The sequence below is a fragment of the Quercus suber genome, unplaced genomic scaffold (assembly GCF_002906115.3).
Source record: "Quercus suber isolate HL8 unplaced genomic scaffold, Cork oak 2.0 scaffold_297, whole genome shotgun sequence".
Lineage (NCBI taxonomy): Eukaryota > Viridiplantae > Streptophyta > Magnoliopsida > Fagales > Fagaceae > Quercus > Quercus suber.
Window position 1 is genome coordinate 289,882 of NW_027069753.1, and position 14,045 is coordinate 303,926.

Consider the following 14,045-nt stretch of genomic DNA (forward strand, 5'->3'; position numbering starts at 1 on the left):
CAAATGAAAAGACTCAAATCCAGATTGTAAATGTCTAGCTTGATTCAAATATTCCTGCATTCTGAGATCTCTAGCTTCCAACTCTCCTTGAACTTGGCCCACAACCAGCCTTGAATCAGAGAATATTTCCACTGCTTTTCCACCTATTTTCTGAACCATGGTCATTTCTACCAGTAGAGCTTCATACTTAGCTTCATTGTTTGTGGCTGAGAGATCCAATCTTAAGGATTTCTCAATTATAATCCTCTCAGGAGATATTAAAACTAGCCCCATTCTAGATTCTTTGTAGTTCATTGTACCATCAATATAGACCTTCCAAGACAAAAGTTCTTGTAGGGAGATTGCACTAATCGATTTTTCATCCATGTTCTGCTTCTCTACTCTATCTTCTAACTGGATTTCAGCAAACTCAGCCACCAGATCGGTGATGACCTGACCCTTGACAGAGGTGCAAGGCATGTACTTGATATCAAAAACTCTTAGGATCGTACCCCACTTTGTAATCCTCTTTGTATAGTCAGCACTTCGAAGTAGAGATCTGAGTGGGAGTTAGGTTAAGTCAACAACCGTGTATGATTGGAAATAGTGGGGGAGCTTACGTATAACATACACCACTGCTAGAATGACTTTCTCATGTGGTAAGTAACGGACCTCGGCCTCATGTATTGATTTGCTCACATAATAAACTAGCCTCTGTACACCACTATCAACCCATATTAGCACCAAGCTTACCGCATGGGAGGCCATCGCAATGTAGGTAAACAAAATTGCATCCACCTCGGGCCTAGACATAATGGGTGGCCGAGAAAAATACTCTTTCAACTGCTGAAAATCTAAGACACACTCTTCAGTCCATTCGAATCCCTTCTATTTGTTCAACAACTAAAAGAAAGACCTACACATGTCTGCTGACCGAGAGATGAATCGATTTAAAGCAGCGGTCATCCCTGTTAGCTTCTGGACCTCTTTGGGATTTTGAAGTGGTTGCAAATTATTGATTGCCTTTATCTGGTCAAGGTTAACTTCAATTCCGCGGTGTGTAACCATGTACCACAAGAACTTTCCTGATCCAACACTAAAAGAACACTTAGAACTGTTAAGGCGCAGCTTGTGTTTTCTTAATATTCCAAAGATATTCTCGAGGTCATTAACATGCTCGGATTCTGCCCTACTCTTTACCACTATATCATCTATATAAATTTTGATGTTTTTTCCTAATTGTGGCTCAAACATCTTAGTCATCGTTCTCTAGTAAGTAGTCCCTGCATTCTTTAAACCAAAGGGCATCACCTTATAATGGTAGTTCCTAATAGGAGTAACAAAAGTTGTCATCTCTTGATCATCCAAAGCCAAAGGTATCTGGTGGTAGCCTTGAAAAACATCCAAAAAGCTCATCCGAGAATGACTTACAGTGGCATCCACTAGTTGGTCTATTCGAGACATGGAGAAAGGGTCTTTTGGAAAGGCCTTGTTCAGATCTGTGAAGTTTACACATACCTGCCACTTTCCATTTTTCTTCTTTACAACCACAGTGTTGGCTAACCATTCAGGGAGAACACTTCTTTAATAGCCCTAGCCAGCTCAAGCTTCATCACCTCGTCTTTGATAGCGTCAAAACGATCCTTAGATGAGTGCCGAGGTGGTTGCTTTCTAGGGATGACAGAGGGATTGACATTCAAATGATGATAGATGAAGCTCGGATCTACCACCAGAAATTTGTAGGCATTCCAAGCGAACACATCAACGTTCCTCTTGAGAAACTCTACCAGCTCTTCCTTCTCCTGAGGCGGTAGTTGAGCCCCAACCTGAAAACACTTCTCCGGGTCATCATCTACAGCAAATTTCTCTAAATCCTCACATTTTGCCTCCTCGGCTTGCCTATCTACAAGTAACATCAGATACTTTGACTGCTATAAGCTTTCCTCAACAGAGGCCGAGGACTCAGCTGAAAGCTGATGCATAATTGCAGACACGAGGCACTGCCTAGCCATGGACTGACTCCCTACCAACTCCTCAATCTAGTCTTCTGATGGATACTTCACTTTCTGATGCAGAGTTGAAGAAACAACCCTTAGAACATTAAGCCAAGGTCTGGCCATAATGACTATGTAGGGAGAGTATGCATTTACTACAATGAAGTCCACTTCAACCACTTATGAACCCACTTGCATGGGCAGTCTAATCTGACCCCTTGGAATAACAACCTTTCCATCAAAACTTACCAAACATGAATCATAGGCCCAGTCCGCTGTACAAGTCGGGGTATATAATCTCTGCCCCACTGCCTTGATCCACCATCACCCTCTTAACATCATATCCTCCTATTCTAAGGGTAACCACCAAAGCATTATCATATGGCTAGATGGTTCCAATCTTGTTCTTATCCGAGAAACTCAGCGTTGGTCGGATCTCCACTTTAGTCCTCTTTGGCTCAAAATTAGAGTCCTTGGCTTATAGCCAAGCCACATACATCACCCTGAAAGGATGAGAACTAGTTCTCCCAGGTGCAACAAAGATAACATTAATTATGCCTAACGGGGACCTTGAAGAAGCGTTCCCCTAAGCCCCTAGCTTTGATTGATCTCCTTGCCCGTTGGGACGATACAAAAACTGCTATAACCTTCCTTCCCTAACTAGTTACTCCAGATGGTTCCAAAGAGTTCTGCAGTCTACAGTGGTATGCCCCATGCTCCTGGTGATATTAGTAATGAAGGCTCTGATTGCACATCAAGGGGTCTCCACTTATTTTGTTTGGCCATTTGAAGTATGGCTCATTCTTGATCTTCTCCAAGACTTGATGCGCTAGTTTTCGGAACACAATGTTAATCACTTGAGGAGCTGTAGAACCAGATTGTCTGTTAAAATTCCTTCGTGGTCTATTATTGTTATAGCGGTCTGACTTGAAATCCCTGTTCTCTTAAAGGATAACCTTACCCTTTCTCTTACCTTGCTGTTGGTCCTCCTCAACCCTCTTATACTTATCAATCCGATCCATAAGCTAGCGTACATTAGTAACAAGTTTACCAGTTAAAGACTTTCTTAAGCCATGCTCGGCAGGTAGGCAGACCTTGAAAGTCCTAATGGCTACATTGACAAAATCACCATTTATCTCATTGAACATCTCCCAGTATCTATCTGAATACGTTTTCAGGGTCTCCCCTTTCCTCATGGACAGGGACAACAAGGAATCCAAAGGCCAAGGAACCCTGCTGCATGTGATAAAGCGGGATCCAAACACCTAGGTGAGTTCTTTAAAGGAATTAATGGAAACTGCACCCAGACTATCAAACCACCTCATCCACAAGCCTTAAACTGGATGGGAACACCTTGCACATCAAGGCCTCGTTCTTGGAGTGCATAACCATTCTCTGATTGAAGTGGCTAACGTGCTTCACATGGTTTATTCAACCATTGTACATGGTAAACGTGGGCTGAGTGAATCGCCAAGGAAGTCTCTCTCCTTCAATCCTATGCGCGAAAGGTGATCTAGAAATTTGGTTGAGTGCTATACTTATAGCGTCATTTCCCAAGCTTCTCAAAGATGAATTTCTATTTCTGCGCTCATGATAGTAATCTTCATCATACGAAAAAGACTCACTAGGAGGAGTCCTTGATCTGCATCTATAGCTACCATCCTTTTCACCATCGGAAGAGAAGTCAAAAATGGAAGGAGCTCGCTTTCTCCATTCTTGGCGTAAGCTTCTCTTCAAGTGAGAGAGGTGGCTACCACCCCAAAAGTGGCTCCTATTAGTATGGGTAGTATGTACACTCCCCTCCTAATCCCTCCCTTGTTCAAGATTATAGAAATGATTTTGATGTTGAGACCCCATGGATTCTGCCTGTTTAAACCTGACCCTACCATTGTTGAACATTGGACTCACTATAACACTAGTAATTCCCACAGACAGCGCCAATTGTAAGGACCATATTTGAGTCCCTAGCTCAAAAGGTAGATGGACTTAGGCCCAAAAAGCCTAAGACAATGAATTTGTAGAGAGTGAGTTGAAAAACTAGTCCTTAATGAATCAAACAACCAATAAAGTGGATTCAGATCACAAAAGAATGGAATTAGACAAGTTTATACTAAAGAAAATCGTCCTCAGCACAGTCCGAGTAGATTAGTTCTTATATATTTCTCTCAAGTTTGGTTACAAATGCAATTCTTGATTGCTACAATATTTTTCTTTTAATCTCTCAATCCCCCTCTCCTATTGCTCCCTCATTCTTTTACACTCTCTTCCTCTTTTTTCTTTACCTTCCATATGCAGGCCAGATGATTGGTGTTGGTATTTGTCCCATCAGCACCTTCCTAAAATTTTTATGTAGTAGCTGTAGGGCTGAATATTATTTTCAGGTATTATCTCCACATTAATGCGGCTAGAGAATTAGTTGCAGAGAATTTAATGCGGTGGTAGCAGCTTTCTCCTTATATATTTTAGAACTCCTCCCTATCCTATGTTTCTGTAATGCTTATTTGTACTAACAGAACTTCCTGGAATGTTCCCTCGGACAGAAGACCACCTCTTTAGACCTCGGCTTTGTTTAGTTGAGGAGGCATTCATCCTCGGCCCACCTTTCTAGGCCATTATGACTAAAACAAACTTCTTCATTTATTAACATGGACTCCCTTTACAATGTTTACTCATTCTAAGACGACATTTCGTCCTCGGCTTGGGCCTTAAGCCCAATATATACATAGATAAAGAGCTTCTGAATCCAATGCCCCCCAATATATATATATATATATATAATAAAAGTTGAGTTTAAAAGCCGTGGTCATGCCAAGTAGCTTCACCAAATTGCAGGATTTTTTTAGATCTGTTTAAAAAATAGATATAATTTTTTTCTTATCTTATTCTCCTATAATTTCTAAGTTGATAAATTTTTTTAATTTAATTACAATCCAAATTCTTCATCTAATCTTTTTTTTATTAATTTATCTATAATTTCTAAATGGATAAAAATCTTAATTTGATTATAATCCAAATTATAATACTTTTAAAATTAATTTATTTTTTGCTTAAATTATATTACTACATGTCGATATAATTCTTAATTTGATCACAATCCAAATTCTTCATCTAATCATTTTATTATTTGTGGGGTTGGGATTTGTGGCCCAAGGCCAAAATAATAAATTTGTAAAGCGTGGGTGATAGAGCTAGGTTGATTATGGAATTAACAACGGTTGATTACAACCTCCAAGTATAAACCAGCATAAAGATATACGTAAAGACGAAATGAATTGAAGTCTGAATAGGTCTATGATAAATTGAATAATGATTACAGTTCTTAGAGCTACAGTAAAGCCTTTCTTTTTCCTCCCTCGTCTTTTTTTTTCTTTTATTAGGAGCCCTTCTTCTTTATATAGCATCCTCCCCCATCATCTCCATCGTCCACTTGTTCTTCATTTGTGTACCTACTTGAGTATATGTCATGTCATGTATCTTCTTTAACTTTTTGTGAATGGCGATAGCTGAGGATACACTGTTCAGGGGTCTTCTCCACACAAATGCGGCTAGAAAAGTTGCTGCAGTGCATTTAATATGGTGGTAGCAGCTTTTCCTTTAGATATTTTTTCGTTCTTATCATCTCCAAACATACCCATAGCTTATCTTTATCATTGGGGTTGCTAGGAAGATCATTCGGACCTTCCACACGTTTGACTGATCAAGACTATTCGTATCCGAGAAGTAAGATCTCTTCGGACCATTGGTAACCTCTTTGGATTGTACTCCTCCTTCATTTCCAGGTATCTTTCTTCTAGATGGACTCCATCTCAACCGGTTTCTTCTCTTCGGACACACAGTAATCTTCAAATGGGACCCTAGGCCCACTACGTAAGGTTGGGCTCACCCCCCCCCCCTCCACATTATTAATTTATCTATAATTTCTAAATTGATTAATTTGATTACAATCCAAATTCTAATCCTTTTATTATTACTATATAATAAAAGTTGGGTTTAGAAGTCGTGATTGTGTTAAGTGACTTCACCAAATTACAGTAATTTATTTATTTAAAAAAAATATATATATATATATATATATATAATTTTTCTTCTCCTATAATTTTTAAGTTGAAAAAAATCTAATTTGATTACAATCTAAATTCTTAATCTAATTCTTTTCTTATAATAATAATAATAATAGTTGATAAAAAAATATTAATTAAAAAAAAAAAACAATGTAGTAATCCTTTAAAAAAAAAAAAAACTGTATTACTATACACTTACTACATGTAAAAATTGCACTTTTTTTTTTTTAGATTTATTAATTTTTTCTTATCTTCTTCTCCTATAATTTCTGAATTGATAAAAATATTAATTTGATTACAATCCAATTTCTTCATCTAATCATTTTCTTAAAGTACACATTTAGGTTCATCTAATCCTTTTTTTTTTTTTTAATTACTACATGTAAAAAGAAAACAGCAACGTAATACATGTAAAAAAAGTCTATTCTCCTATTATAAAAAAGTCTATTCTGAAATTTTATTCAACTAAGATTAGACTAACATTAGACTTTTTGATTATATCAACTTCTTCAATATGGAGTGTGTATATATATATATATATCAAATAAATTATAATGAATACATACCATACGATTCTTTTTCTCTATTTTTCTCTCCTTCTACCTACAACATTGCAAGTATGTATTTGTTTACCCTAATTTTTTTCTCATCAAATTGAATAGGTTTTGTGTATTTTTTGTCTTTTGTTTAACCTAATTTCCTTATGTTTTACCCAATTTATATGGTTATTGTTTGAGAATCAATCATTAAATATGCTTGATCCTCTCAATTTTGATTTAGAGAACAATATTCTTTTTAGCTTATTATTAAGCATGTCTTGATATAAATTTGATGATAAATTGTTCATAAAAATTTGATTTTTTTTTTAATCAACCATTCAATTAATATGGTTAGACATGATTTTTATCAAACATTAAATTTTATATTATTTTGTATATCATTAAATTTAATTAATAGTAGTACTTTTTCTTAATAGGTACAAGTATAATAATTTTTTATTTAGGTTTTATCATTTTATATTTGATAGTTATTATACCAATACAATTTATTAATTTTGTTATTAAAACAATTATTTATTTCATTATTCTTTATCAAATAAAATATATATTCTATAAATTTATGATAAAACCGTAAAACGCACGGGCCCTTAACTAGTGTGTGTGTGTATAAAGTGAGAGAGGTACTACTTATCTAATTAACTATAGAGATGGGTAGGGCTGTCCACGGGTCGGGCCGGGTCGGTTTTGGACCCAATCCGGACTCGACCCGCCGGCGTCGGGTGAAGAGTGGAGGAACCCGGACTCGACCCGCCGGAAGCATCGTTCGAGTCGGTTTCGGGTGAGGGTGAACGTCGGTCGGGTCGGTCGGGTCACCGGAATAAAGAAAGCATCAAAATCTGGAAAAAAAAAGTCGCCGGAACCTGGAAATCTCACCGGATTCTGCATTTTCTCGCCGGATTCTGCATTTTTTGGCTAAAAATTGATGGGACTTGGCCGGATCTCCTCGAATCTAAGCTCGACCTCGCTGGATCTGCTCGAATCTAAGCTCGACCTCGCCGGATCTACTCGAATCTAAGCTCGACCTCGCCGGATCTCTTCGAATCTAAGCTCGACCTCGCCGGATTTGCATTTTTTGTATAGAACATCGGTCGGGTCGAGTGGCTCGGGTTTTGGAGAAGAAAACCGCCACTCGACCCGCCGGCGTCGGGTCTTGGGCGCGGCAACCCGTAACCGACTGACAGGAGCGTCGGTTCGNCTCAAGATCAATAAAACCATTCACTAATCATTCATGACAAGGTTGAAGATCTATTTACAACAGTCACATAGATTTCAGAATTTCTTCCACAATGATATGAGTGCATGAGAGACAAGTTAAGCTCGTTAAATGCATAAAGCCATAAGTACAAAGGTACAAGGCAAAACATGTTTTGAGACAAAACTCAACAAAGTGATCAAACTTTTTGGATTTTCTACCTTTTATGTGTTTTTGGATTTTTGACACAAAAACAGTAAAAGATTGATCAGAACGAAGAAAATGTAAAAGCATTTTAAACACAAACAGAACACAAATTAAAAATCAATACTAAAAAACACAAAGCATATAACCAGTCATATCCACAAAGCATAAGAAGAATTGATGCATGGACATGTTATAATGCTTATGCATGAGTACCCTTTGTCACCCACACGTCATGTGCGTTTGGGGTGATATCCTTGACGGATCGGGTACGAGAGTTAGGACTGTCAAACCTTCGAGTGAAGCTTTCCAAGCAATTGGTGAACGCACCAATCATCTTCATCACGTCCATCATTCCTGGATCACGTTTTTGGCTTCTTGGTTGCTCACCACCCCAAGTCCTCATATCATTTCTTCTTCCTCGTGACCGAGGTGCACTTGCATTGTTGTCTGCTCTCAGCTTTTGACAGTTGGGTCTGGTATGTCCTTGCAATCCACAATAATGACAAACATACTCCGTTCTAAGACCCTACTGCTGTCTTGGGAGTGATCTTCCTCTAGCTCCATATCTGGATTATGATTGATTACTGAACTTATGTAATACCCGTTAATCAGCCACATTCTTCTTCTTCTCAGCTTTAATTTTCTCAGGACTGGACCTATCCATAGTCGTCTCCTTAGCGTTTACAAACTTCACTTTTTTGGTGACATTTGTTGATGAGCTACTTCCTCTGGTGTATCCCAATCCGGATTTGTCTGAGGCATGTTTTTGAGATGAAATAACATCATCTAACTTCCTGGAGGAGACCCTATCTATCTTGGCATGAGCTTTCACTACCTCTTGCTCAAGGAATCTCACTTTTGTGTAAACTTCTGATAGCTCACCATTAAGTGCTTCAATCTCACATTTTGCCTCCTTGTATCATGCCAGGAGACTTTTGTAATCTTCCTCAGTCCTCTTCATCTTCTTAATGGCTGCATTAGCCACCTTAGCATATTCACCAGTCTTCTCAAGAAGTGAGTTGTAAGTCTCTTGCAATCTCACTGCTTCTCCAACTTCCTCATCTTCAAACTCCTCGACTATTCCAATAGACTCCAAATCAGAATGCTCACCAAGCTCCTTCACAAGAATATCCAAATCCTCTGAGGTCTCCACATGAGTAATGGTCATGAATGCGGAGTAATTTCCTTCTCCGTCATAGCTCTCTTCCGAGTCAGAGTTTGATGAATCCGAGTCACTTAGAGTAGTGGCATAGACCTTTCCTTTGAACTTCAAATAGTTAGGACATTCCTTTTTGAAGTGTCCGTGTCCATTACACTCAAAGCAAGTGATTCCTTGAGATGATTGGGAGTCTCTATCATCTTTCCTTCGGAATTCTTTCTTCTCCCTCCCGGAACTCTGAAATTTTCCTTTGTCACCAAATTTCCCACCATTCTTGAATTTCAAGAATTTTCGGAAGTTTTTTACAAGATCCGCCACATCTTTATCTACTGCATCTTCTTCCGAAGGGTCATGTGATGCCAGTCTCTCATCAATTTTTTTAAGAGCAAGTGATTTGCTCTTCTTCTAAGACGGCAGGGACAACTCATATGTCTGTAGAGAACCAACCAGCTCTTGAACCTTGATGTCGTCAATATCTTTGCTCTCTTCAATGGTTGTAACTTTGGCACGAAAACTTTCTGGTAGTGACTGAAGGATCTTCCTTACAGCTTTAGACTCCTCCGTCTTTTCCCCCAAATTAAATTTGCCAACGACTACCTTGTTTAGCTTACTGTAAAAAGAGTCAAAGGACTCATCCTTATCCATCTTTAGCTGCTCAAAGCGAGTGGTCAACATCTAAAGTTTGGTGTCTTTCACCTTCTTGGTTCCTTCATAAGTCGTCTCCAGAATCTCCCATGCTTCCTTAGCAACGGTAATATATGAAATCCTGTGAAATTCTTTTGGAGAGATAGCACAGAAAATGGCGTTCAATGCTTTACTGTTTGCATTAGCTGCTGCAAGAGCTGCCTTGTCCCAAGTGGATTTGGCATTCTCTGGCTTTGTCCAACTTATTTCAATAGCATCCCACACAGCCTCATCCATAGAACACAAAAACGCCATCATTTGGACTTTCCAAAATGCATAATTATTACTATCAAAAAATGGTGGAACAGTGAGAGATTGAGACCTATCCATCTCAACAAGGGGTTAAGGATCACACTCAGGTATTAAAACCACAACAGGTGTACCCACTCTGATGCCAATTAAAAATTCAATATGGGTACGAAATACCCTTGAACGTTTAGACCCCAAATTATAAAAATACCAATTTAAGCTTTATATCAAACAATTAATATGCGGAACATGATAATAAGCTTATAACAGAATTGATAGACAATCTAAGCCAAATATAAACACATCCACAGCAGTAAATATAAGGCAAAGATAAAGGGAAGAAAGATGCAAACACACGGACAACACACGATCTGTTATCGAAGAGGAAACCGAAGTCCTCGGCGTAAAACCTCTCCACCGCCCTCCAAGTGGTGATAAAATCCACTAAAGAATATAGTTGGGATACAAGAACAGCAGAAAACCCTTCAAGCCTAATCTACCCAGGTACCTAAGCCCTCCAAACTTCTTGCTCTAACGAGGTTACGCCGAACCTATTTCTTCTTTAGCTTCCCGGATTCCGCTACTTGACCATAGCATCAACCAATGTATATTGGTTCCTTCCAAACTGCTTCCCTCAGCACCAAATAAACATTCTCATAAATGTGGGAGTGGTGAGATAAGGATTTGGTAAAAGACCTCTCAAGGGTATGACAATGGAGAGGAAGAGAGTAGAGGAATTTGTAGAGTTTCTTAGATGAAGATTGGGGATGAGGCAATCATGTTTTTCTCTAGGGTTTTCTCTCACAAAATTCTCTCTGGAAGCTCTCTCAATTTAATGGGTATAAGGGTTTATATATAGTGAGGTGAGATGAGAATACTAAGAGACAGATTTTTGCCAAACAGGGTAAATTGGTGGCTTGGTCTCGCGGCTTGTCCAAGTCGCGAAATCAAGTCGCGACGTAACGGTCTGGTCAGCTTGGGACTTTTGTCCTGTAGTGAGACAGCTGGCACGACCCTTCAGCTTCCTTGCGTGCATCTCACGTGCCTGAAGTTGGCGACTTGCAGCCGTGAGCCACCCGTGAGTCCTAGCCGCGAAGCTCTGCTTCTTTGCACTTACTTGAGCTTTTCTTTACATCTTCTCACACACTACCCTTACAATAATCCCACCTAAATACAGGGTTACTAAGTGCTTAAATTACAAGCAAATTGACACGGAATAAAGCCAACAAGATGGTTGATAAATTTCAACCTTACAAACACGTTATCTAAAAATTTCTCATCTCATGATCTGTATGTAAAAAAAAATGAAAAAAAAAAATTGATGAATATATTATTAGTTTTAAAATTTGAGGAACCAATAGTTCAAAATTTTTAAATCTAGTTGAAGACTCATTAGTCATTGCGGGGTGGGGTGGCATGTGGTGGTGGTTATCGGTGGCAACATGGTGGAGAGAAGAAGAGAGGGTTATCGTTGATGGTTCAGCATATATTGACACATTACTTATAAATTTCTCATCTCATAAGCTGTATGTAAAAATAAATGAAAAAAATTGATGAATATATTATTAGTTTTTAAAATTTGAGATACCAATAGTTCAAAAAATTTTAATTTTGAAAAATAAAAAATGAAATTCATTATGTACATTTTAGAAAGGATAAAGTTTAGCTAAAAATTTGTTGTAACTTAAGCCTACAATCTTACTTAATATATTTTTATTGGAAATGTATTTTGACAAATTCACTATTGGATTACATCTTCTTTTTATAGATCATTTATGGCATGTTTGGATGTTTAAAAAAGGAGGGGGAGTAGAGTAGAGAGAGGGAGAGTAATGCAATTACCTTATTTGGAAGTTTTTTAAAGAATGAGGGGGAGAGGTTTGGAGGAGTTTGGAGAGGTTTGGACTCCCTCTAGCCCCCCAATTTTAATTCCTCCAAATTGGAGAGATTTGGAGGAGGAGTAGAGTACATAAACTATTGACCAAGTAAATTACCTAATTTACCCTTATTATATTAACAAAATTACACAAAGGGAAGGGCTAATTAATCCCTTCCCCCTTACTAATTTTAAAAACATCCAAATAAGGTGGAGGTGAATCATTCTCCTCTACTCTCCTCCCCACTACTCCCCTTCCCTCTACTCCCCTCTACTCTCCTCCCTCTCTAAACTTCCAAACAAACCATTAGTAAATAATATTTGATTGACACAAAATTTAATGTGTATTAAAAACATAAAGAACATGAAATTCAACAGTTAAATTTTCAAAATAGACAGTCATTTTTATTTTATTAAGGTTGTAGTTTTAAGTTACAATCAATTTTGTAACTAAATTTTCTCATTTTAGAAATCTAAGATCTTATTTTTTTTCTTATTAATTTATATCAAAGTCAAATTGACAGTTGAGATGCAGCCATCAATCATCATCATCATCCAAATTTCCTTGTGATCCCAATACGATTACCAACCCACACATCATGTGACATTCTATCATACATGTAAATTCTTCTTCGAACATTACGACTTATGGTCCAGAAAGAGAGACATCCCCATTAGAGGACTCCATGCAGTTATTAAACAATATTTTCTTGGAAATATTTCTTTTTTAGTGTTTTCCTTATCCTCTCTGGTTTAATCGTCATCAAACATTTCCTCATAGTTAAAAGATTAGAAGACTTAAAAGATTGAACATTTCAATCCCTCAATGGCTCAACCTCTCACCACCTTAATTGGCTCAGTGTTGTCTTAATCTGCCATTCATGCCTGACATGTCCAATAAATACCCAACTTTTAAAGGCATAACATTCAATACCATCTGCTATCTGTGGAGGAAAAACAAAACTTAAAAGTGGAAATTAAAGTCCCAAGTGTAGATCTGTTTTCCAACCCACATCGATGTTGCCTTCACAGCATTCATTGACATAGTCACTTGCTAATTTTGCATTATTTTCCACTTTTGGCAGTGGCATATGTTCGATCCGGACTTTTCTGAAAATTAAAAGCCGGTCCAGTGGTCCTTTACTCCAGGGACAGACCCACGTTGAGCCCAAAGGGGGCCGGGCCCCCCTAGGCCCAAAAAAAAAAAATTTTGAGCAAGTAAATATTTCAAAAAACAAAGAAAAAAAAAATGGTTGGGCCCCCTTATGTTTTTTGCTCGGGCCCCCCTCCCAAAATCTTGAACCCCCCAGCCCATTTTCCGGCCAGTCCATGTAAAAAAAAAAAAAAAAAAAAAAAAACAACAACAACAAAACAACACAGCCTTCAGAGAGCAAAAACACCATACAGAGAGCAAAAACACCAAACACCACACAGAGCAAAAACACGAAGGAAAAAAGAGAAAAAAAAAAAAAAAAAAGAGAGAGGAAAGGGAGAGACTGAGAGACCCACCGCGGCATCGCCCACGCTGCCGAGACCCACACCACACCTTTGGTTGCTCGATCCACTCCCTCCGGCCTCCACTCACCCATTTGGCCGTTAATACCCATGCCGGCGAGAGCAGAGCGCAGAGACACACCACACCGCCGACTCCAGTCCACACCGGCGAGAGCCGAGACCCACACCGGCGACTCCAGTCCACTCACCCACGCTGACGACACCATCTGAGATTGAGACTCACCCACACCCAGTCACCCATTTTCTGATTTTCTAGTACCCACACCGGCGAGAGTCACAAGACCCACTTGCCGCCGCCCACGCCGGTTGCTCGATCTGCTCAGCCTAGCTCCGTCGCTCCAGCCTTCACAGTTCATGTATTTACTCTTATCTTTTCCTTCAACTTCAAAGTTCAAAACCTAATAAAATGTTTGTGACTTTGTGATCTGAGAATCTGAGATTGCCTTGTGGACTTGTGGTGTTTCATGATTGTGTTTTTACTGATGATGAGTGATGAACTAAATGTTGGTGATTGTGAATTGAATATTTGAATCTGTGTTGCTGCCTGTGGAATTTTTTTTTTTTTTTTT